This window comes from Phocoena sinus, chromosome 1 (assembly GCF_008692025.1).
Source record: "Phocoena sinus isolate mPhoSin1 chromosome 1, mPhoSin1.pri, whole genome shotgun sequence".
NCBI lineage: Eukaryota > Metazoa > Chordata > Mammalia > Artiodactyla > Phocoenidae > Phocoena > Phocoena sinus.
The window spans coordinates 41,393,685-41,421,574 of NC_045763.1; the positions used below are offsets into that span (position 1 = coordinate 41,393,685).

Here is a 27,890-nt window from a genome sequence, read left to right on the forward strand (position 1 = left end):
AGACACAGATTGGCTGAATGGATACAAAAACAAGACCCTTATATATGCTGTCTACAAGAGACCCACTTCAGAACTAGAGACACATACAGACTGAAAGTAAGGGGATGGAAAAAGATATTCCATGCAAATGGAAACCAAAAGAAAGCTGGAGTAGCAATTCTCATATCAGACAAAATAGACTTTAAAATAAGGACTATTAAAAGGGACAAAGAAGGACACTACATAATGATCAAGGGATCGATCCAAGAAGAAGATATAACAATTGTAAATATTTATGCACCCAACATAGGAGCACCTCAATACATAAGGCAAATACTAACAACCATAAAAGGGGAGATCAACAGTAACACATTCATAGTAGGGGACTTTAACACCCCACTTTCACCCATGGACAGATCATCCAAAATGAAAATAAATAAGGAAACACAAGCTTTAAATGATACATTAAACAAGATGGACTTAATTGATATTTATAGGACACTCCATCCGAAAACAACAGAATACACATTTTTCTCAAGTGCTCATGGAACATTCTCCAGGATAGATCATATCTTGGGTCACAAATCAAGCCTTGGTAAATTTAAGAAAACTGAAATTGTATCAAGTATCTTTTCCGACCACAACGCCATGAGACTAGATATCAATTACAGGAAAAGATCTTTAAAAAATACAAACACATGGAGGCTAAACAATACACTACTTAATAATGAAGTGATCACTGAAGAAATCAAAGAGGAAATAAAAAAATACCTAGAAACAAATGACAATGGAGACACAACGACCCAAAACCTATGGGATGCAGCAAAAGCAGTTCTAAGGGGGAAGTTTATAGCAATACAAGCCCACCTTAAGAAGCAGGAAACATCTCGAATAAACAACCTAACCTTGCACCTCAAGCAATTAGAGAAAGAAGAACAAAAAAACCCCAAAGCTAGCAGAAGGAAAGAAATCATAAAAATCAGATCAGAAATAAATGAAAAAGAAATGAAGGAAACAATAGCAAAGATCAATAAAACTAAAAGCTGGTTCTTTGAGAAGATAAACAAAATAGATAAACCACTAGCCAGACTCAACAAGAAAAAAAGGGAGAAGACTCAAATCAATAGAATTAGAAATGAAAAAGGAGAAGTAACAACTGACACTGCAGAAATAAAAAAAATCATGAGAGATTACTACAAGCAACTCTATGCCAATAAAATGGACAATCTGGAAGAAATGGACAAATTCTTAGAAATGCACAACCTGCCAAGACTGAATCAGGAAGAAATAGAAAATATGAACAGACCAATCACAAGCACTGAAATTGAAACTGTGATTAAAAACCTTCCAACAAACAAAAGCCCAGGACCAGATGGCTTCACAGGTGAATTCTATCAAACGTTTAGAGAAGAGCTAACACCTATCCTTCTCAAACTCTTCCAAAATATAGCAGAGGGAGGAACACTCCCAAATTCCTTCTACGAAGCCACCATCACCTTGATACCAAAACCAGACAAGGATGTCACAAAGAAAGAAAACTACAGGCCAGTATCACTGATGAACATAGATGCAAAAATCCTCAACAAAATACTAGCAAACAGAATCCAACAGCACATTAAAAGGATCATACACCATGATCAAGTGGGGTTTATTCCAGGAATGCAAGGATTCTTCAATATACGCAAATCTATCAATGTGATAAACCATATTAACAAATTGAAGGAGAAAAACCATATGATCATCTCAATAGATGCAGAGAAAGCTTTCGACAAAATTCAACACCCATTTATGATAAAAACCCTCCAGAAAGTAGGCATAGAGGGAACTTTCCTAAACATAATAAAAGCCATATATGACAAGCCCACAGCAAACATCATCCTCAATGGTGAAAAACTGAAAGCATTTCCACTAAGATCAGGAACAAGACAAGGTTGCCCACTCTCACCACTCTTATTCAACATAGTATTGGAAGTTTTAGCCACAGCAATCAGAGAAGAAAAGGAAATAAAAGGAATCCAAATCGGAAAAGAAGAAGTAAAGCTGTCACTGTTTGCAGATGACATGATACTATACATAGAGAATCCTAAAGATGCTACCAGAAAACTACTAAAGCTAATCAATGAATTTGGTAAAGTAGCAGGATACAAAATTAATGCACAGAAATCTCTGGCATTCCTATATACTAATGATGAAAAATCTGAAAGTGAAATCAAGAAAACACTCCCATTTACCATTGCAACAAAAAGAATAAAATATCTAGGAATAAACCTACCTAAGGAGACGAAAGACCTGTATGCAGAAAATTATAAGACACTGATGAAAGAAATTAAAGATGATACAAATAGATGGAGAGATATACCATGTTCTTGGATGGGAAGAATCAACATTGTGAAAATGACTCTACTACCCAAAGCAATCTACAGATTCAATGCAATCCCTATCAAACTACCACTGGCATTTTTCACAGAACTAGAACAAAAAATTTCGCAATTTGTATGGAAACACAAAAGACCCCGAATAGCCAAAGCAATCTTGAGAACGAAAAAAGGAGCTGGAGGAATAAGGCTCCCTGACTTCAGACTATATTACAAAGCAACAGTAATCAAGACAGTATGGTACTGGCACAAAAACAGAAAGATAGATCAGTGGAACAGGATAGAAAGCCCAGAGATAAACCCACGCACATATGGACACCTTATCTTTGATAAAGGAGGCAGGAATGTACAGTGGAGAAAGGACAGCCTCTTCAATAAATGGTGCTGGGAAAACTGGACAGGTACATGTAAAAGTATGAGATTAGATCACTCCCTAACACCATACACAAAAATAAGCTCAAAATGGATTAAAGACCTAAATGTAAGGCCAGAAACTATCAAACTCTTAGAAGAAAACATAGGAAGAACACTCTATGACATAAATCACAGCAAGATCCTTTCTGACCCACCTCCTAGAGTAATGGAAATAAAAACAAAAATAAACAAATGGGACCTAATGAAACTTCAAAGCTTTTGCACAGCAAAGGGAACCATAAATAAGACCAAAAGACAACCCTCAGAATGGGAGAAAACATTTGCAAATGAAGCAACTGACAAAGGATTAATCTCCAAAATTTACAAGCAGCTCATGCAGCTCAATAACAAAAAAACAAACAACCCCATCCAAAAATGGGCAGAAGACCTAAATAGACATTTCTCCAAAGAAGATATACAGAATGCCAACAAACACATGAAAGAATGCTCAACATCATTAATCATTAGAGAAATGCAAATCAAAACTACAATGAGATATCATCTCACACCAGTCAGAATGGCCATCATCAAAAAATCTAGAAACAATAAATGCTGGAGAGGGTGTGGAGAAAAGGGGACACTCTTGCACTGCTGGTGGGAATGTGAATTGGTTCAGCCACTGTGGAGAACAGTATGGAGGTTCCTTAAAAAACTACAAATAGAATTACCATATGACCCAGCAATCCCACTACTTGGCATATACCCTGAGAAAACCAAAATTCAAAAAGAGTCATGTACCAAAATGTTCATTGCAGCTCTATTTACAATAGCCAGGACATGGAAACAACCTAAGCGCCCATCATCGGATGAATGGATAAAGAAGATGTGGCACATATACACAATGGAATATTACTCAGCCTTAAAAAGAAATGAAATTGAGCTATTTGTAATGAGATGGATAGACCTAGAGTCTGTCATACAGAGTGAAGTAAGTCAGAAAGTAAAAGACAAATACCGTATGCTAACACATATATATGGAATTTAAGGGAAAAAAATGTCATGAAGAACCTAGGGGTAAGATAGGAATAAAGACGCAGACCTACTGGAGAATGGACTTGAGGGTATGGGGAGGGGGAGGGGTGAGTTTTGACAGGGCGAGAGAGAGTCATGGACATATACACACTAACAAACGTAGTAAGGTAGATAGCTGGGGGGAAGCAGCCGCAAGGCACAGGGATATTAGCTCGGTGCTTTGTGACAGCCTGGAAGGGTGGGATGGGGAGAGTGGGAGGGAGGGAGACACAAGAGGGAAGACATATGGGAACATATGTATATGTATAGCTGATTCACTTTGTTATAAAGCAGAAACTAACACACCACTGTAAAGCAATTATACCCCAATAAAGATGTTTAAAAAAAAAAAAAAAAAAAAGACGATCCAGAATGTCGGAAACGGAATGGAGGCACAGACTGAGAAAATATAAAAAATGTTTAACAAAGACATAGAAGAACTAATGAACAAACAAACAGAGATGAACAACACAATAACTGAAATGAAAAATACACTAGAAGGAATCAATAACAGAATAACTGAGGCAGAAGAACAAATAAGTGAGCTGGAAGACAGAATGGTGGAAATAACTGCCAAGGAGCAGAATAAAGAAAAAAGAATGAAAGGGTCTGAAGACAATCTCAGAGACCTCTGGGACAACACTAAACTCACAAACATTTGAATTATAGGTGTCCCAGAAGAAGAGAAAAGGAAAAGGTCTGAGAAAATATTTGAAGACATTATAGTGGGAAACTTCCCAAATATGGGAAAGGAAATAGTCACCCAAGTCCAGGAAGTGCAGAGAGTCACATACAGGATAAACACTAGGAGAAGCACACCAAGACACATATTAATCAAACTAACAAAAATTAAATTCAAAGAAAAAATATTTAAAGCAGCAAGGGAAAAGCAAAAAATAAAATAGAAAGGAATCCCCAGAAGGCTATCAGCTGATTTTTCAGCAGAAACTCTGCAGGCAAGGAGGGAGTGGCAGGATACACTTAAAGCAATGAAAAACTTACAACCAAGATTACTCTACCCAGAAAGGATCTCATTCAGATTGGATGGAGAAGTCAAAAGCTTTTCAGATAAGCAAAAGCTAAGAGAATTCAGCACCACCAAACCAGCTCTACAACAAATGCTAAAGGAACTTCTCAAAGCAGGAAACAAAAGAGAAGAAAAAGACCCACAAAAAAAACCTGAAATCAATTAAGAAAATGATAATAGGAACACACATTTCGATAATAACCTTGAATTTAAATGGATTAAATGCTTCAAAGAAAAGACATACACTGGCTGAATGGATACAAAAACAAGACCCACATATATGCTGTCTACAGGAGACCCATTTCAGACCTAGGGACACATACAGGTTGAAAGTGAAGGGATGGAAAAAGATATTCCATGCAAATGGAAATCAAAAGAAAGCTGTACGAGCAATACTCGTGTCAGATAAAATAGACTTTGAAATAAAGACTGTTACAAGAGATGAAGAAGGATGCTACATAATGATGAAGGGATCAATCCAAGGAGAAGAAATATTTATAAATATTTAGGTAATCAACATAGGAGCACCTCAATACATAAGGCAAATGCTAACATACATAAAAGGGGAAATCAACAGTAACACAATAATAGTGGGGGAATTTAACACCCCACTGATACCAATAGACATATCATCCAAAGAGAAAATAAACAATGAAACACAAGCTTTAAATGACACAACAGACCAAATAGATTTAATCGATATTTATAGGACATTCCACCCAAAAGTGGCAGAATACATTTTCTTCTCAAGTGCACATGGAACATTTTCCAGGATAAATCACATCTTGGGTCACAAATCAAGCCTTGGAAAATTTAAGAAAATTGAGATCATATCAAGCATCTTTTCTAACCACAATGCTATGAGATTGGAAATGAATTACAGGAAAAAAAACTGTAAAAAATACAAATACATGGAGGCTAAACAGTGGGCTACTAAATAACCAAGAGGTCACAGAAGAAGTCAAAGAAGAAATTTTAAAAATACATAGAAACAAATGACAAGAAAAATCACGATGACCCAAAACATATGAGATGCAGCAAAAGGAGTTCTAAGAGGAAAGTGTATAGCAGTTCAATTTCACCTGAAGAAACAAGAAAAATCTCAAATAAACAATCTAACCTTACCCCTAAAGCAACCAGAGAAAGAAGAAGAAAGAAAACCCAAAGTCAGTAGAAGGATAGAAATCATAAAGATCAGAGAAGAAATGAATGAAATAGAAATGAAGAAATCAATAGATAGATAAATAAAATTATCTATAGATCTATAGATAGATCAATAAAATTAAAGTTGGTTCATTGAGAAGATAAACAAAATTGATAAACCTTTAGCCAGACTCATCAAGAAAAAAAGGGAGAGGATTCAAATCAATAGAATTAGAAATGAAAAAGGAGAAATCAAAACTGACATCACAGAATTACAAAGGATTAAAAGAGACTACTACAACCAACTATATGCCAATAAAATGGACAACCACGAAGAAATAGACAAATTCCTGGAAAGGTACAATTTTCCAAGACTGAAAAAGAAGAAGAAGAATTAGAAGGCATAAACAGACCTATCGCAAGTAATGGAATTGAAACTGTAATTAAAAATCTTCCAACAAACAAAACTCCAGGACCAGATGGCTTCACAGGGGAATTCTATCAAACATTTAGAGAAGAGCTAACACCCTTCCTTCTGAAACTCTTCCAAAAATTACAGAGGGAGGAACACTCCCAAATTCGTTCACAAAGCCACCATCACCCTGATACCAAACCAGACAAAGATACAGCAGAAAAAAGAAAATTACAGACCAATATTATTCATGAACATAGATGCAAAAATCCTGAACAAAATACTAGCAAACAGAATCCAACAACATATTAAAAGGATAATACACCATGTTCAAGTGGGATTTATCCCAGGACTGCAAGGATTCTTCAATCTATACAAATCAATCAATATGATACACCATATTAACAGTTAAGGAATAAAAAACATATGATCATCTCAATAGAAGTAGAAAAAGCTTTTGACAAAATATCCAACACCCATTTATCATAAAAGCTGTCCAGAAAATGGACATAGAGGGAACCTACCTCAACATAATAAACGCCATATATGATAAACCCACAGAAAACATCATAACCAATGGCGAAAAACTGAAAGCATTTCCTCTAAGATCAGGAACAAGACAAGGATGTCCACTCTTGCCACTATTATTCAACATAGTTTTGGAAGTCTTAGCCAGGGAAATCAGAGAAGAAAAGAAACAAAAGGAATCCAAAATGGAAAAGAAGAAGTAAAACTGTCGCTCTTTGCAGATGACATGACACTCTACATAGAAAATCCTAAAGATGCCACGAGAAAACTACTACAGCTAACAAATGAATTTGATAACGTTGCAGGGTACAAAATTAATGCAAGAAATTTCTGGCATTCCTATACACTAACAATGAAAAATCAGAAAGCGAAACTAAGGAAACAATCCAATTTGCCATCACAGCAAAAAGAATAAGATAACTAGGAATAAACCTACCTGAGGAGGTGAAAGACTTGTACTCAGAAAACTATAAAACACTGATGAAAGAAATCAAAGATGACATAACCAGATTGAGAAATATACCATGTTCTTGGATTGGAAGAATCAATATTCTTTAAATGACTATACTACCCAAAGCAATCTAAAGATTCAGTGCAATCCCTATCAAACTACCAATGGCATTCTTCACAAATTAGAATAAAAAATTTTACAATTTGTATGGAAACACAAAGACCCCGAATAGCCAAGCAATCTTGAGACAGAAAAATGGAGCTGGAGGAATCAGGCTCCCCAACTCAAACTATACTACAAAGCTACAGTAATCAAGACAGTATGGTACTGGCACAAAAACAGAAATATAGGTAAATGGTACAGTACAGAAAGCCCAGAGATAAATCCACGCACATATGGTCACCTAATTTACAACAAAGGAGGCAAGAACAGACAATGGAGAAAAGACAGCCTCTTCAATAAGTGGTGCTGTGAAAACTGGACAGCTACATGTAAAAGAATGAAATTAGAACACTATCTAACACCATACACAAATACAGACTCCAAATGGATTTAAAATCTAAATGTAAGATTGGAGACTATAAAGCTCTTAAGAAGAAAACATTGGAAAAACACTCTTTGACATAAACCACAGCAAGATCTTTTTTGACCCTCCTCCTAGAGTAATAAAAATTAAAACAAAAATAAACAAATGGGACGTGATGAAACTTAAAATCTTTTGCACAGCAAAGGAAACCATAAACAAGGTGAATAGACAACCCTCAAAATGGGAGAAAATATTGCAAATGAAGCAACGGACAAAGGATTCATCTGCAAAATATACAAAGAGCTCATGGAGCTCAATATCATAAAAAACAAATAATCCAAGTAAAAAATGGGCAGAAGACCTAAATAGATATTTCACCAAAGAAAACATATAGATGGCCAAGAGGTACATGCAAAGATGCTCAACATCACTAATTATTAGAGAAAGGCAAGTCAAAACTACAATGTGGTATCACCTCACACCACTCAGAATAGCCATCATCAAAAAATCTACAAAAAATTAATGCTGGAGAGGGTGTGGAGAAAAGAGAATCGTTTTGCACTGTTGGTGGGAATGTAAATTGATACAGTCACTATGGAGAAGCAGTATGGAGGTTCCTTAAAAACTAAAAATAGAACTACATTATGACCCAGGAATCCCACTACTGGGCATATACCTTGAGAAAAACATAATTCAAAAGGACACATGCACCCCAGTGTTCATTTCAGCACTATTTACAATAGTCAGGTCATGGAAGCAACCTAAATGTCCAATGATAGATGAATGGATAAAGAAGAGGTGGTACATATATACAATGGAATATTACTCAGCCATAAAAGGGAATGAAATTGGGTCATTTGTAGAGATGTGGATGGACCTAGAGTCCGTCATACAGAGTGAAGTATGCCAGAAAGAGAAAATCAAATATTGCATATTAACACATATATGTGGAATGTAGAAAAATGGTACAGATGAACCTATTTGTAGGGCAGAAATAGAGACGTAGATGTAGAGAAGGACATGTGGACACAGGGGGGCAAGGGGAGAGTGGAACGATTGGGAGATTAGGTTTGACATAAACACTGTACCATGTGTAAAATAGATAGTGGGAACCTGCTGTACAGCAGGGAGCTCATCTCGGTGCTCTATGATGACCTAGATGCATGGGATGCAGGGTGCAGTGGGAGGGAGGTCCAAGAGGGAGGGGTTATAAGTATACATATAGCTGATTCTCCTCATCGTACAGTAGAAACTAACACAACATTGTAAAGCAATTTTACTCCAATAAAACAAAAAACAATAAAATAAAAAATATATATAATTTTAAAAAAAAGGAATTGGTTCACATGATTGTAAAGGCTGGCAAGTCTGAAATCTGCAGGGCACGCTGGCAAGCTAGCAATTCTGGCAGGAGTTGGTACTGCAGTCTTGAATCTAAAGGCAGTCTGAAGACACAATTCTTTCCTCCTCAGAGGACCTTAATCTTTTCACTTAAGGCTTTTAACTGAGAAGATGAGGACTGCCCACATTATGGAGGATAATCTGCTTTACTCAAAGGACACAAATTTAAAATTTAATCACATCTAAAAAATACCTACCTAGCAATACCTAGACTTGTATGGATTTTTTTTTAACACTGCTAACTTGATTTTTAATTTTTTTTCCAGTTTAACTGACATATAATTGTCATATAACACTGTATTAGTTTTAGGTGTACAACATAATTTGATATATGTATATACAGGCATGACTTGGAGATATTACAGAGTTGGTTCCAGACCACCACAATAAAGCAAGTCACACAACTTTTTTGGTCTCTCAATGCATATGAAAATTATGTTTACATTATACTGTAGTCTATTAAGTATGAAATAACATTATGTCTAAAATAACAATGTCCATATCTTAATTAAAAATACTTTATTGCTAAAAAATGCTAATCATTTCCTAAGCCTTCAGTCAGTCGTAATCTTTTTGCTAGTGGAGGGTCTTGCCTCAATGTTGATGGCTGCTGAATGATCAGGGTGGTGGTTGCTAAAGGTTGCAGTGGCAGTGGCAGTTTCTTAAAATAAGACAATGAAGGTTGGTGGATGGATTGACTCTTCCTTTCACTAAAGATTTCTCTGCAGCACAAAATGTTATTTGATAGCATTTTACCTATAGCAGAACTTCTTGCAAAATTGCAATCATCTAAAACTCTGATGCTGTTTCATCAACTAAGTCTATGTAATATTCTAAATCCTTTGTTGTCATTTCAACAATCTTCACAGCATCTTGACCAGAGTGGATTTCATCTCAAGAAACCACTTTCTTTGCTCATCCCTAAGAAGTAACTTCCCATTCCTTACAGTTTTATCATGAGATTGCAGCAATTCAGGCATATCTTCAGGCTCCACTTCTTGTTTTGTTTTGTTTTTTAAATTTTACTGGAGTATAGTTGATTTACAATGTTGTGTTTCAGGTGTACAGCAAAGTGATTCAGTTATAAATATACATATATGCATCCTTTTTCAGATTCTTTTCTAATATAGTTTACCACAGAATATTGAGTAGAGTTTCCTGTGCTATACAATAGGTCCTTGTTGGTTATCTATCTTATATATAGCCGTGTGTGTATGTTAATCCCAAGCTCCTGATTTATCCCTCCTGCCTACATTTCCCCTTTGGTAACTGTAAGTTTGTTTTCAATATCTGTAAGTCTGCTTCTGTTTTGTATGTAAGTTCATTTGTGTCATTTTAAAAATTAGGTTCCACATATGAGTGATACCATATGATATTTGTATTTCTCTGTCTGACTTACTTCATTTAGTATGATAATCTCTAGGTCCATCCATGTTGCTGCAAATGGCATTATTTCATTTTTTATGGCTGAGTAATATTCCATTGTATATACCACATCTTCTTTATCTATTCATCAGTCTATGGACATTTAGGTTGTTTCCATGTCTTGGCTACTGTGAATAGTGCTGCTATGAACATAGGGGTGTATGTATCTTTTTGAATTATAGTTTTGGCTGGATATATGCCCAGGAGTAGGATTGCTGGATCAGATGACAACTCTTATTAGTTTTTTTAAGGAACGTCCATATTGTTCTCCATAGTAGTTGTACCAGTTTACATTCCCACCAACATTGTACACTCTCTCCAGCATTTATTGTTTGTAGAATTTTGATGATGGCCATTCTGACCAGTGTGAAGTGATACCTCATTGTAGTTTTGATTTGCATTTCTCTGATAATTAGTGATGTTGAGCATCTTTTCATGTGCTTTTTGGCGATCTGTATGTCTTCTTTGGAGAAATGTCTACTGAGGGCGCAGCCCTCAGTGTTTCCTGCTCTCTCCTCCTAGGCTTGTAAATGTTCCAGAGTGCTCCACTTCTAATTCTAGTTCTCTTGATATTTCCACCAAAGCTGCAGTTACTTCCTAACTGAAGTCTTGATTCTCCCAAAGTCATCTATTAGGGCTGGAATCAACTTCTTCCAAACTCCTGTTAATTTTGATACTTTGACTTATTCCCATGAAGCATGAATGTTCTTAATGGCATCTAGAATGCTGAATTCTTCTCAGAAGGTTTTCAATCGACTTTGCCCAGATCCATCAGAGGAATCACTGTCTATGGAAGCTACAATCTTATGAAATTCATTTTTTAAATAATAATACTTGAAAATAATAATAATAATTGAAAGTTAAAATTACTCTTTGCTCCATGGACTGCAGAATGAATGTTGTGGTAGCAGGCATGAAAACAACATTGTACATCTTCCTAAGAGCTCTTGGGTGACCAGGCGCATTGTCAATGAGCAATAATATTTTGAAAGGAACATTTTACTCTGAGCAGTAGGTCTCGGAGTGTGCTTAAAATATTCAGCAAACCATGTTGTAAACAGATGTGCTTTCATCCAGGCTTTGTTGTTCCATTTAGTATAAGGCATAGGCAGAGTAGATTTAACATAATTCCTAAGGGCTCTAGGATTTTTGGAATGATAAATGAGTACTGGCTCCAATTTAAGGTCACCAGCGGCATTAGCCCCTAACAAGAGGGTCAGTCAGCCTGTCATTTGAAGCTTTGAAACCAGGCTTTGATTTCTCCTCTCTCTAGCTATGAAAGCCCTAGATGGCATCTTCTTCCAAAATAAGACTGTTCATCTTAATTGAAAATCTGTTGTTTAGTGTAGTGTTTAATTATCTTAGCTGGATCTCCTGGATAAACTGTGGCAGCTTCTACATCAGCACTTGCTGCTTCACCTTGTACTTTTATGTTATGGAGACAGCTTCTTTCCTGAAACCTCATGAACCAACCACAGCTGGATTCAAACTTTTCTTCCAGAGCTTCCTCACCTCTCTCAGCCTTCACAGAACTCAAGAGAGGTTTAGAGACTTGCTCTGAATTAGATTTTGGCTTAGGGGAATGCTGTGGCTGGTTTGATCTTCTACCCAGACCATTAAAATTTTCTCCTATCAGCAATAAGTCTGTTTTCCTTTATTATTCATGTGTTCACTGGAGTAGTACTTTTAATTTTCTTCAAGATCTTTTCCTTTGCATTCACAACTTGGTTAACTGTTTGGCACAAGAGACCTGTTCAACCTATCTCAGCGTTTGACATGCCTTTCTCACTAAGTTTAATCATTTCTAGCTTTCAATTTAAAGTGAGAGACCTGAGAATTTTCCTTTCACTTGAACACCTAGAGGCCACTGTAGGGTTACTAACTGGCCCAACTTCGATACTGTCATGTTTCAGAAAATAGGGAGGCCTGAGGAGAGAAAGATAGATGGGGAAATGACAGGTTGGTGGAGCAGTAAGAATACACACAACACTTGGGACTTCCCTGGTGGTCCAGCAGTTAAGACTCTGTGCTCCCAATGCAGGGGGTCCAATCCCTGGTCAGGTAACTAGATCCCACTTGCTGCAAGTAAGAGCCTGCATGCCGGAACTAAAAGATCCCACATGCCGCAATGAAGATCTCTCATGCCACAATTAAGACCCGACTCAGCCAAATAAATAAATATTAAACACACACACACACACACACACACACACACATAACATTTATGGGTTAAGTTTACCATCTTATACAGGCATGATCATGGCATCCCTCAAACAATTAGAACAGTAACATCCAAGATCACTGATCACAGGTCACCATAACACATATAATAATAATGAAAAATTTGAAATACTGTAAAAGTTATAAATGTGACACAGAGACTTGAAGTAAGCAAATATTATTGGAAAAATGGCACTGATAGACTTGCTCGAAACAGGGTCCCACAAAACTTCAATTTGCAAAATACACAGCAGCTGCGAAGTACAATAAAGTGAAGCCCAATAAAACACGGTATGCCTATGTACCACATTTTCTTTATCCATTCATCCATCAATGGACACCTAGATTGTTTCCACATCTTGTCTATTGTAAATGATGCTGCAATGAACAGTGCAGTACAGATTTCTTTCCAAGATAATGATTTCATTTCCTTTGAATATATATTCAGAAGTGGAATTGTTGGATCACACGGTAGTTTTATTTTCACATTTTTGAGGAAACTCCACACTGTTTTCCAATATAGGGGCTATACCAAATTACAACCCCCAAAATAGCACACAAAGGCTCCCTTTACTCAACATCTTTGCCAGCACTTAGCCCTGCTTAACTTTTTCATAAAAGCCATTCTAACAGGTGATATCTCATTGTGGTTTTGATTTGCATTTCCCTGATGAACAGTGGTGTTGAGCACATTTTAATGTACCTATTAGCCATTTGTATATCTTCTTTGGGAAAATGTCTGCTCAGACCCTCTGCCCACTTTTTAATTTGATTGCTTGATTTTACAGCTCTTGAACTGTATGAGTTCTTTATATATTTTGGATATTAATTAGCCTCTTAGCAGGTATCTGATTTGCAAATATTTTCTCCCATTCCATACATTGCCTTTTCATTTTGTGTTGATGGTTTCCTTTTTTTTTTTTACAAATTTATTTATTATTTTATTTATTTATTTTTGGCTGTGTTGGGTCTTCACTGCTGCACATGGACTTTCTCTAGTTGTGGACAGCGGGTCTACTCTTCGTTGTGGTGCACTGGCTTCTCATTGTGGTGGCTCCTCTTGTTGCGGAGCACGGGCTCTAGGAACACAGGCTTCAGTAGTTGTGGCACATGGGCTTAGTTGCTCCGCAGCATGTGGGATCTTCCTGGACCAGGGCTCAAACCCATGTCTCCTGCATTGGTGGAGATGCAGGATTCTTGCAATCCAATTCATTGGATTCTTAACCACTGCACCACCAGGGAAGCCCAATGGTTTCCTTTACTATGCAGAAACTTTTTTTCTTTAATGAAGTCTCGCTTATCTATTTTTGCTTTTGCTGCATTTCCTTTTGGTGTCAGATTAAAAAAAAACATCATCAACACCTATCTCAAGGAGTTTACCCCTATGTTCTCTTCTAAGAATCTTATTATTAGAAGTATTTTAAAGTATTTTATTATTTTCGATGCAAAGAATAAAATACCTTGCCTCTGACAATACTACACAATCTTGATTACTGTCATTGTATAATAAGCTTTGATATAAGGTAGAGTCATTCCTCCCACTTTATTCTCTTAAAAAATTCTTTAGCTATTTTTTTCCTTTGCCGTTCCATATTAATTTTAGAATAATCTTTCTTATGTGTAGAAAAGTCTTGCTAGGAATTGGTCAAAGCTTGGAATGTATTAAGCCTACAGAACAATTTAAGTAGAGTTGTCATCTTATTTTGTTCATTCTTCTAATACATGACCATGGTATATCTCTCCGTTTATTAAATCGTCATTGATAACTTCCAACAACATTTTGCAGTGCATACAAATTTTGTACAGATTTTATAGATTTACAATTAACTATTTCATTTTCTAGAGTGATTGTAATGGTATAGATTTAATTTTGGTTTTCCAGTGTCCACTACAAATAGGTAGAAATATATTCAATTTTGTATGTTGATCTCATATCTTGAGACCAAATTCATCTCACTTGTTAGTGCTAGGAGTCTTTTTTATATACTTCATAAGGATTTCTATGTATATAATCATGCTATATGCAAATAAAAGTTTTATTTTTTCCTTCTGATATTAATGCCTTTAATTTCCTCTTCTTACCTTTCACTGGCTAGAACTTTCAATACTACCTTGAATAGCAGTGTGAGAGTATACATCTTTGCTTTGTTACAAATCTCAAGGGAAAAGCATTCTATGTTTCATCATCAAGTATAATGACAACTGTGGGATTTTTGCAGATTTTTAGGAATCAAGTTGACAGAGATCCCCACTCTGTTCCTATTTTTTTTGGAGAGTTTATTATGGATAGATGCCGAAGTTTGTGAAGTGCTTTTTCTACATAAATCGACATGATCATGTGATTTTTCCATCTTTTGCCTGTTAATATGATGGATTACAATACTTGATTTTTAATATTGAACCAGCCTTGCATCACTGGAGTAAACTATTTGATCAGTGTATAATTCTTATTACATATTGCTGAATTATCTTTGTTAATATTTAGTTAATAATTTTTTCATCCATATTCATGCTGGATATTAGGCTGTACTTTTGTTTTGTATTGTTTGTATTCTTTGACCAATTTTGGTATAAGAGTAATACTGGCTCCATAAAATTAGGTGGAAAGTGTTTTCTATTTTCTGGAAGAGATAATATGCAATTGATGTTAACTCTTTTAACATTTGGTAGAATTAAGAATACAAAATTAATTACCTATCAACTTAAGAATAAAGATGATGTTTTACTTTTGTTGAAAAATATATAAAAATATATATAAAGTTTGTGGATTACTGTCACCAGTGATTATGTTAAAAAGCTCCACCTGTTGCTGAAAAGCTTGGCCCCCTCACTTTGGTTATTCAATTTAGGACATTGTCATTACCATCTCTTATCACAAAAATTTCAATACATTGGATTTTGGTCAGTTATTCATTCATTCATGAAACCTACTATGTCATGCCAGAGCAAAGAGTAGGGCAGAGCCAGATTGATGGGTGTGTGAAGTTCTTAATAATATTTAATAAGGGTCTCTGCATTTTCATTTTGCACACAAATTATGGAGCTGGTCCAGTCCTAGGGAGATAGAGAGAACTATGGAAGCACAGAGGGGGTACTTAACACAGTCAAGGGGCTCAGAAAAAGTTTCTACATAAAAATGTCTATGCTGAGTTTTGAAAGCTGTATCAAGTCTTAGACTGATATTTATTCTATATTTTCATTGACTTGCAGTTCTCTTTACCATTAGTTTACAATTTTATCTTATTATCTATGTACAGGCATAGTTAATTAGTTATAAGAGCCCCACATGTATTTTAGGTTGAAAGAGAAACAAATGCACCAGGCCTCTGGGTTCAGACACAAATTCATGAAGAAAAGGCACTGGCTAAAAGAAGCAAATAAGCCTGGGAGGAAAATATGATTACCCCCAAAGAGTTGGGTCTAGATGTCAGAAAGGAGCCAGTACTAGAGTGTCACTGCAGAGATAACTGCTAAACACATTCATTTTATCAGCATATCCATTTTTTTAAAGGCAGGCATCATTTCAAGTATTGAAGAAACCAAGATAATAATAGTAGTAAATAATAACAACAGTAATACATTAATATCTAAGAATTATTGGTGCTCATTTTATGTCAGTATTAGCCATTAAATCCTCACAACAAGCTCCATTTTACAGAAAAACAAATAAGAAATCATGAAGTCTCAGTCCCTAATAAAAAGTAGCTAATAATCCAGGAGGGAAAGTGTCACACAAGCTTTCAATTACATCATGTGGTAACCATGCTGTGTTAGTATCATCAATGAAAGCTCTTGGGCACACAGTCTTGAAGTAAGAAGATTCTCAGAAGAGAAGAGATTTTACCTACATCTTAAAGGACTTTTTAGCCAAGCAAAGTGAGAATTAGAGAAAGGCCTTCCAGACAGAGGCGGCAGCATGAATAATAAATGAATCATAAAGGATGAATCCCAAGTTTCTAGTTTGATTAATCAAATAAACATTGGTACAATAAACCAAAAAAAATTCTGAAAGCTAATACAGACTTTGGGGAAAGTTGTTGTTCAATACTGCTGTGGAGGTGTCTGGCAAGCAGCTGAAAAGATGGACTGGGGGGAAAATAGAGTTCAAAATCAAAGCATGATCATCATTTAGTTTGCCAATGTAAAGATGCTATAACCAAGCTAGCTGAAATCCAAAGGTGAACACAAAAATAGGGCAGGTTTAGGGGCTTCCCTGGTGGCGCAGTGGTTGGGAGTCCGCCTGCCGATGCAGGGGACGCGGGTTCGTGCCCTGGTCCGGGGGGATCCCACGTGCCGCGGAGCGGCTGGGCCCGTGAGCCATGGCTGCTGGGCCTGTGCGTCCGGAGCCTGTGCTCCGCAACGGGAGAGGCCACGGCAGTGGGAGGCCCACGTACCGAAAAAAAAAAAAAAAAAAAAAAAAAAAAAAAAAAAATAGGGCAGGTTCCAAGCAGTATGGGCCACTGCACGTTCATAAGGGAGCATAATAAGAGTTTCTGAAAGTTCATCTGGTTAAACTACAAAGCTTTCTCTATACATTCAGAAAATCAAAGCCTACAAAAGTTTTAGTGCCTTTTCTCATGATTTTATAGATTTTGTTCTGCCAAAGCAAGGCTTAGACTACCCATGAAACTTCACATGAAATTTAAATATCAATCTCTCATTCCTTTGGCAGTAGATCAGCCAAACAACCCATAGCTTTAAGACTCATCTAGCCTAAGATGTTGTTTGTAGTACCCAGAGTTTCATTTACATAAAGAACTTTTTCACTTTCTACATCTGTGTTTTATTTATATTGCAACAGCAATATTTATAAGTTTATGTCACAATAAGTTTCCAGTCTAAATTTGGGTCTTTTTAATTGTTCAGCACTTGAAAACCACATGCAAATAGTTAAAAAAAAATTCAGCATAAAATTCTTCAGTGTGAACCTCATAAGGGAGTTTTCTCTCATAAACAAGTAACTATGTCATAACACATCCTATAACACTGATGCTAAAGTACAATGAATGGTGAAATATAACTACCCCATTCTACAGCCAACTTTACAATCTTAAGGAAAAGGCAAAGATGTTTTGCTTTATATTAAGTGGCACCCTGATATGATTTGATTTTTTACCACTTATTTCACTATTAAATTGAAGCTTTGGGCTATCATATCAGTTTTATGATACTTATTTGACTAAGATGAGTCTTTCCTTTTCAAGATTGGCTTTAAGAACCAGATCAAGTATTGTCTTCTCTTTGTAATCTTCATCTATTCCTTGACCCCTAGCTCAACTGAAAGTAATAAACTGTTATAATGCATTACCTACATCTCTAGTACTAAACTTATTATCTCATATATTGATTTACAGTTTTTTGTATACCTGATTCATCTTGATTGCTAGAGTGTATGCTCCATAAGTACAAAAAGAGACTGCCTTATATAAATGTCTTGGTTCACAGTGATTCACCAAAATGTTTGTTGAATAAGTGAAACTACCCTCCCTAGCCATATTCCCATTTTTTTTTTTTTTTTTTTTTTTTTGCGGTATGCGGGCCTCTCACTGTTGTGGCCCCTCCCACCGCAGAGCACAGGCTCCGGACGCACAGGCCCAGCGGCCACGGCCCATGGGCCCAGCCGCTCTGCGGCACACGGGATCCTCCCAGACCGGGGCATGAACCCACGTCCCCCGCATTGGCAGGCGGACTCCCAACCACTGCGCCACCAGGGAAGCCTCATATTCCCATTTTTTATTAACCATTCAGTTACTTGTTTATCCAATAAACAACACTGCAACAATGTTCAATGGTGGTCAGACAATCACTTCAGCCTAACTGTACATGTAAAATTTAGACAGTGAGTATTACCAACTTAGAATCTAAAATAATAATTGAGTTTAGTGATAAAGTTTACTCTCCTTATAAAATTTATCACTAAAATAAATTCATATTTTGTACATTTATTTGCTTATCAGTTTATGTTTCTCTCACTAAAATGTATGCCTTACAAAGCATAAGGACAGTATATATATATATATATATATATATATATATATATATATATATATATTTTTTGCAATTGTATCTTTGGTGCTTAGTACAGTGCTTGGCCATATACAGGTTCTTAATAAATACTTCTTGAATAAATCTAACAAATATTTTATAAAAGTAAACCATATGTTACAAAGTTTATTACATGCTTGTTATTTAATTTAATTTCAAATGAAACTAATAAATGTAATTATTTCATTTACTTTAAAAAACAATGCTTGAAGTAATAGTATTTAATATGCAAAATGAGGCTCAGAGAGGTGAAGTAACTAGCTGAAAGTCAACAACTAGTTAGTAATTACTAAGCTTAAATTTAATTCAGGACTCTTTGATTTCACTCTCCCTTACATGCTGCAGTCTCCCAAGCAAAGCATTCATTGTATACCTAGATAAATTCAGTAAGAGACAGTAGCTCAACTTATTTACCCCTAACTTTCTCCCATTCTTTTGTAGTAGAATTGGGTAATTAGGCACATTCAATCAACTGATCAAAAGGATTTTTCAAAATAACTTACTTATATCAATCACATGGTGGATTAAGTTAAATACCCTGAACCAAATATAGCTATTTATTGAAACATTTTTTTAAACATGACAAAATAAATATTGTTGGGTCATCAAATATTATATTTTCTAGATTAATGTTTTACCTTTGAGATAAAAGGGGAAAAAGAATAAAACAGAAAAGAAAGTGCTTTCATATATTGTTATTTACCTACTACATAACTACCAGTATTTTCACTAATGAGACATATTTAACAGTACAATATTTCCAAATGTTGAAGAGAATATTCTTGATTTATATCAAAATCACTTTAGATACCACAAATTACAAATAATTTAGAAAAAATTATTATAATTAACAGTTTCTGCTGGCACATAATAGGATATCAACTCCAAATGTAATTATTTTACATGCTTCTTATAATTCAGTAGAGCAACAGAATCAATGAGACAAGAGTAACCTTGGTAAAAATTGGGTTTGCTACACTAATTTTTGAAAGTTAAAGTTGTTTGCCAAAAGTCTACATTTGGGACAATACCAGAGAGGCAACTAGCAAGGCCTCCAAGATACCTGCAGTGTGGGAGACAAAAATAAGAAAAGGAAGCTGTACTTAATGAAAGCCAGAGCAGACCTTAGTGAAGATCCATAAAACTAGCATGAAGGTTAAGAGGCCTGAGCTACAAGCTCAGCTCTGACATAAAATAGATGAAAGATCTTGAATGACTCATTTCTTCATCCTGAAACTCAGAATTTCTGAAAAAAATTCTTTTTTATATAAAAGAAAACATATAAAGTTTGGAAGGTTAAGAGTGTAAAGGCATTCTAGAAAAATGGATATAGAAACTAAAAGGCAAAAGGAACACAATATACTAAGAAAATGTTAAGTTGTCATAGCGGCTGGACTGCTTCTTTCAGCTAGTTACTTATCTGCCATGAGTCTCAGTTTTCTTACCTAATAATAAAAGTTACTTAATAGCTTTACTGTATAGATTAGTAAATAATTAAATAAATGGAAATATAGTAAAGTCCCTTATACAACTATGTATTTTCAGTTAAAGAGAAAAACTGTTACTCTAAGAATATAATTTTAGAGTAACATAGATGATAGTAAATATGCAGGTCTCAATATGAAGAAATAGTTATTAAGGTTACTTTTAACTCTGAAATTTTGTGACTTTAAGGTTTGCTTAAAGAGCTGCAGAGGCATTTGACAAAATCCAACATGCTTTCATTCTAAAACCTATCAGTAAATTAAGACTGGAAGGAAATGTCCTCAATTTAATAATGACATTTACCAAAACAAAAAACAAAAACAACTAAAGGTAACATCATTAACAGTAATAAAAGACTAGATGCTTTCCTCTAACACTGAGAATAGGGAAATCAGGTCCACTCTCACATCTCCAATATTGTATTAGAGGTCATAACTGGTGTAATAAGATAAGAAAAAAAACAAAGGCATTCAGATATAAATGATCTCTATTGCCTACGTAAAAAATCTCAAATTGACAAATAATCTACTAAAAGTAATAAATGAGTTTAGCAAGGACGCAGAATAAAAGGTCAGTGTCATATAACTATAGACTAATACTGAACAATTAGCAACTTAAATGTTTTAAACTAATTTCATTTATAATAGCATCAAAGAGAAAGGAAATACTTAGGCATAAATCTAATGAAACATATGTGAGATATGAATGTTGAAAACAATACAAATCCTAAAAACAAACAAATTACAGATGAAAGTAATCAAACAAGAAACAAATAAATGGAGAAATATACATTGTTCATGGATTGAAAGAAATAATAGCATTAAAAGTCAATATGTCAAATTCTCCTAAATACGTAAAGATTCAACACAATCTTAGTCAAAATCCAAACAAGCTAGCAAGGTTTTTTTTTTCCATTTTTTTTAGAAAATCATAAGCTTATTCTAAAATTTACATGAAAAGGCAAAGGAGCTAGAATAACCAAAAATATGTTTTTAAATGATAACAAGTTGGAAGACTTATACCATCTGACTTCAAGACTTACTAACTATAAAACTACAGAAATCAAGATGGTGTAGAGTTGGAGAAAGAATGGTCATATAGTTCAATGAAACAGAATAGAATCAAAATGTAGACCAACAGATATATGGTCATTTGACTTTAAACAAAGATACAAAATGAATCCAAAAGAAAAAGGGAAGGCTTCAGAACAGACAGTACTGAAGTAATTAGAAATCCATATGCAAAATATAAATTTTTAAAAAATCTCAATCCATATTTGACACCATATATAAATATTAATTTTAAATGGATCATAAAATCTTAACAAACGTAACAGGATAGAAATTATATCAAGCATTTTTTCTGATCAGAACAGTATGAAACTAGAAATCAATTACAGAAAGAAAAATGGAAAAAACACAAACAGATGGAAATTAAATAATCCATGTTACTAAAGGCCAATGGCTCAATGAAGAAATCAAAGAGGAAATCAGAAAATACCATGAGACAAATGAAAATAAGACAAAACTTACAAAATTTATGGGACACAGTAAAATTAGTTCTAAGAGAAAAGTTTATAGTAATACAGGCCTACCTCAAGAAACAAGAAAAATCTGAAATAAACAACTTAACTTACCATCTAAAGGAATTAGAAGAATAAGAACAAATAAAGCCTAAAGTTGCCAGAAGTAAGAAAATAATAAATATCAGAGAGGAAATAAGTAAAATAGAAATCGAAACAGCAATAGAAATGATCAATAAAATCAAGAGTTGGATTTATGAAAAGAAAAACAAAACAAACAAGCTGTTAGCCAGGCTCATTAAGAAAAAAAGAGAAAGGGCCCAAATAACAAATGAAACAAAAGAGGAACAATTACAACCAATACCATAGAGATACAAAAAATCATAAAGAGAATAACATGAACATTTATAACAACAAATCAGGCAACCTAAAGAAATGAATAAATTTCTAGAAACAAAAAAATCTTCCAACACTGAATCAGGAAGAAATAGACAATCTGAATAGAAAAATCACTGCTAGTGAAATTGAATTTTCAATCATAAAACTCCCAGCAAACAAAACTCCAAGACTGGAGAGCTTCACAGGAGAATTCTACCAAACATATAAAGAAAAATTACTACCTATACTTCTCAAACTATTCCAAAAAATTGAAGAGGAGGGAACAGTCCCAAATTCATTTATGAGGCCACCATTACCCTGATACCAAAACCAATGACACTACAAAAAATGAAAATTACAGGACAATATCTCTATTGAATGTAGATGTAAATATCCTCAACAAAATATTAGTAAACCGAATTTAACAATATTTAAAAAGGGTCATACACAATGATCAAGTGATATTTACTCCGGGGATGCAAGGATGGTTCAATATCTGCAAATCACCACTTTAACAAAAAGGATAAAAATCACTTGATCATCTCAATAGATGCAGAAAAAGCATTTGAAAGAATTCAACATCCATTCATGATAATAACTCCAATCAAAGTTGGTATAGAGGAAACGTGTCTCAACATAATAAAGGCCATTAATGACAAACACACAGATAACATCATACTCAACATGAAAAGGTGAAATAAGACAAGGATGCCCTCTTGCAACTTCTATTTAACATAGTATTGAAGTCCTAGTCACAGCAATCAGAAAGGAAAAAAAGGCTTCCAAATTAGAAGGGAAGAAATAAAACTGTCACAATTTGCAGATGACACCATACTATATAGAGAAAATCCTAATGTTTCCATCCAAAAAACTATTAGAACTAAAAGAATTCAGTAAAGTTCCAGAAATATAAAATTAATATACAGACCTCCATTGCTCTTCTATGCACTAACAATAAACTATCACAAAGAGAAAGCAAATCTTGCTTAAAATCACATCAAAAAGAATGAGATATCTAGGAAAAAACTTAACCAAGGAGGTAAAAGACCTATATTCTAAAAATTATAAAACACTGAATAAGGAAACTGAAGAAAAACATATGAAAAGATTTCCAAAGTCAAACTAAAATCACAATGATATAAAATTGCATATCTATTAGAATGGCTAGGATTACAAAATACTGACAATACTAAGTGCTGACAAGGATATGCATATCTAGGGCTCATACATTGCTGATGGAAATGCAAATTGATACAACCTCTTTGGCAAACAATTTACTGGTTACTTATAAAGTTAAACATATTCTTACCATATGAGCAAGGAATGCTGCTCCCAAGTATTTACCCAAGTGAAATAAAAACTTATATTCACAAACACAAACAAGTACAAGAATATATATAGCAGCTTAATTCATAACTGCCAAAAACTGGAAACATCTGCAAAACTCCTTAACTGGATAAACAAACTGTGTTTATTTATTTATTTTGCCACTTTAAAAAAATATCTTGTTTACTTACTCCTATTTATTGTCTTTCTCCTTATAATAGAACATAAGCTTCCCCAGAATAGAAGGACCTTTTCTGTCTTATTCAATGCTGATTACTGAGTACCCAAGAAAGTGTCTGACATACCATAGGTAAACCATACATATTTGTTGAATATTAAATATAAGAAAAATAACATTTATGGAGGACTTTCTTTGTGTCAGGCAAAACTTCAATAGCTTTGTATATATTATATCAGTTAAGTAGGCAACTGAGATATTGAGAGCATAAAATACCTTGCCCAAGGTCACACAGTAAATAGTTGTAGTAGAAAACAAACCCTGGCAGGTCTGATTCCAAAGCTTGTGCTTAATCCAAATGAGGAAATTTAGGAAGGGTATTACAGGAAAGAGATAGCAAAATGCAGGGAGGTGTGAAACAACACAGTCGCTGCAGGAAACTACAAGAAGGCCAATAAGAATGTACGGCAAGGCAGACTAAATAGGGGCCAGATCATGAAGAGTACCATATGCCAAGATAAGAAGCTTGGACTTTAAAGGAAATAGGACCCTAGTTAAGGGGTTTGGCAGAGTAGTGGCAAGGTCAAATTCTTTGTTGAAATGTCTATTTAGGACTTCTGCCCATTTTTTCATTAGGTTGCTTGTTTCTTTTTTTGATGCTGAGCTCCATGAGCTGTTCATATATTTTGGAGATTAATCCTTTGTCCATTACATAACTTGCACATATTTTCTCTCATTCTGAGGGTTGTCTCTTCATCTTGTTTATGGTTTCCTTTGCTATACAAAACCTTTTAAGTTTAATTAGGTCTCATTTGCTTATGCTTATTTTTATTTTCATTATTCTAGGAGGTGGGTCATAAAAGATCTTGCTGTGATTTCCATCAAAGAGTGTTTTTCCTATGTTTTCCTCTAAGAGTTTTATAGTGTCTGGTCTTACATTTAGGTCTTTAATCCATTTGGAGTTTCTTTGTGTGTAAGGTGTTAGGAAGTGTTCTAATTTCATTCTTTTACACGTAGTTATCCAGTTTTCCCAGCACCACTTATTGAAGAGACTATCTTTTCTCCATTTTATATCCTTGCCTTCTTTGTCATAGATTAGGTGACCATAGATGCGTGGGTTTATCTCTAGGCTTTGTATCCTGTACCATTGATCCATATTTCTGTTTTTGTGCCAGTATCATACTGTCTTGATTACTGTAGCTTTATAGTACAGCCTGAAGTCGGGGAGCCTAATTCCTCCAGCTCCGTTTTTCTTTCTCAAGATTGCTTTGGCTATTCAGGGTCTTTAGGGTTTCCATAAAAATAGCAAATTTTTTTGTTCTAATTTTGTGAAAAATACCATTTGTAATTTGATAGGGATTGCATTGAACCTGTAGATTGCTTTGGGTAGTATAGTCATTTTCACAATATTGATTCTTCCAATCCAGGAGTATGGTATATCTCTCCATCTGTTTGTGTCATCTTTGATTTCTTTCATCAGTATCTTATAGTTTTCTGAGTACAGATCTGTTGCCGCCTTAGGTAGGTTTATTCCTAGGTATTTTATTCTTTTTGTTGTGATGGTAAATGGGATTGTTTCCTGAATTTCTCGTTCTGATCTTCCGTTTTTTGTGTGTAGGAATGCAAGAGATTTCTGTGCATTAATTTTGTATCCTGCAACCTTGCCAAATTCACTGATTAGTTCTAGTAGCTTTCTGGTGGCATGTTTAGGATTTTCTATATATAGCATCATGTCATCTGCAAACAGTGACAGTTTTACTTCTTTTCCAATTTATATTCATTTCTTTTTCTTCTCTGATTGCCATGGCTAGGACTTCCAATACTACTTTGAATAATAGTGGTGAGAGTGGACATCCTTGTCTTGTTCCTGATCTTGGAGGAAATGCTTTCAGTTTTTCACCATTGAGAATGATGGTGGCTGTGGGTTTGTTGTATATGCCCTTTATTATGTTGAGGTAGGTTCCCTCCATGTCCACTTTCTGGAGAATGCGTATCACAAATTGATGTTGAATTTTCTCAGAAACTTTTTCTGCATCTATTGAGATGATCATATGGTTTTTATTCTTTAATTTATTAAAATGGTGTATCACATTGATTGATTTGCATATATTGAAGAATCCTTGCATCCCTGAGATAAATCCCACTTGATCATGGTGTATGATCTTTTTAATGTGTTGTTGGAGTCTGTTTGCTAGTATTTTGTTGAGGATTTTTGCATCTACGTTCATCAGTGATATTGGTCTGTAATTTTCTTTTCTTGTGATATCTTTGCCTGGCTTTGGTATCAGGGTGATGGTGGCCTCATTGAACACTCATTGGGAGTGTTCCTCCCTCTGCAATTTTTTGCAAGAGTTTGAGAAGTATACGTGTTAGCTCTTCTTTAAATGTTTGATAACATTCGACTGTGAACCATCTGGTCCTGGACTTTTGTTTGTTGGAAGATTTTTAGTAACAGTTTCAAATTCAGTACTTGTGATTTGTCAGCTTACATTTTCTAATTCCTCCTGGTTCAGTCTTGGAAAATTGTAGCTTTGCAAGAATTTGTCCATTTCCTCTAGGTTGTCCATTTTATTGGCAGATACTTGCTTGTAGTAGTCTCTTATGTTCCTTTGTATTTCTGTGGTGTCCATTTTGATTTCTCCTTTTTCATTTCTAATTTTATTGACTTGAGTCTTTTCACTGTTTCTCTTGATGAGTCTGGCTAAACACTTATTAATTTTGTTTATCTTCTCAAAGAACCAATTTTTAGTTTTATTCATCTTTGCTATTGTTTTCTTTGTTCCTATTTCATTTATTTCTGCTCTGATCTTTATGATTTCTTTGCTACTACTACCTTTGGGTTTTCTTTGTTCTTCTTTATCTAGTTGCTTTAGGTGTAAGGTTAGATTGTATATTTGAGACTTTTCTTGTTTCTTGAGGTGAGATTGAATTGCTATAAACTTCCCTCTTAAAACTGCTTTTGCTGCATCCCATATGTTTTGGGTCATCATGTTTTCATTGTCATTTTTTTCGAGGTATTTTTTAACTTCCTCTTTGATTTCTTTAGTGATCTCTTGGTTACTTAGCAGTGCACTGTTTAGCCTCCATGTGTTTGTGTTTTTTACAGTTTTTTTTTCCTGTAATTGATTTCTAATCTCATAGCCTTGTGGTAAGAAAAGATGCTGGATATGATTTCAATTTTCTTAAGTTTTCCGAGGCTTGATTTTGACCCAAGATGTAATCTATCCTGGAGAATGTTCCATGTGCATTTAAGAAAGTGTATTCTGCCACATTCGAGTGGAATGTCCTATATATATCAATTAAATCTATCTGATCTATTGTGTCATTTGAAGCTTGTGTTTCCTTATTTATTTTCTGTCTGGATGACCTGTCCATTGGTGGAAGTGGGGTGTTAGAGTGTTACTATACCTCACTGTTATTGTCTTACTGTTGACTTCCCCTTTTATGTCTGTTAGCATTTGCTTTATGTATTGAGGTGCTCCTATGCTGGGTGCATAAATATTTATAATTGTTATGTTTTCTTCTTGAATTTTTCCCTTGATCATTATGTAGTGTCCTTCCTTACCTCTTTTGTAACGGTCTTTATTTTAAAGTCTATTTTATCTGATTCGAGTATTGCTACCCCAGCTTTCCTGTGATTTCCATTTGCACAGAGTATCTTTTTCCATTCCCTCACTTTCAGTCTGTATGTGTCCCTAGGTCTGAAGTGGGTCTCTTGTAGACAGCATATATATGGGTCTTGTTTTTGTATCCATTCAGCCAGTCTATGTCTTTTAGTTGGATCATTTAATCTGTTTACATTCAAGGTCATTATCGATATGTATGTTTCTATTAACATTTTCTTAATTGATTTGGGTTTGTTTTTGTGGGCCTTTTTCTTCACTTGTGTTTCCTGCCTAGAGAAGTTTCTTTAGCATTTGTTGTAAAGTTGGTTTGGTGGTGCTGAATTCTCTTAACTTTTGCTTGTCTGTAACACTTTTAATTTCTCCATTGAATCTGAATGAGATTCTTGCTGGTTAGAGTAATCTTCATTGTAGGATTTCC

The 27,890-nt window shown here is 34.8% G+C and overlaps 1 protein-coding gene across 1 annotated transcript in view; it reads right to left on the minus strand.

Annotated features, from left to right (window-relative positions):
* AGBL4 (ATP/GTP binding protein like 4) overlaps nt 1-27,890 on the minus strand; it is a 1,318,619-nt gene that overhangs the window by 1,156,790 nt on the left and 133,939 nt on the right. The gene's annotated exons all lie outside the window — the stretch shown is intronic.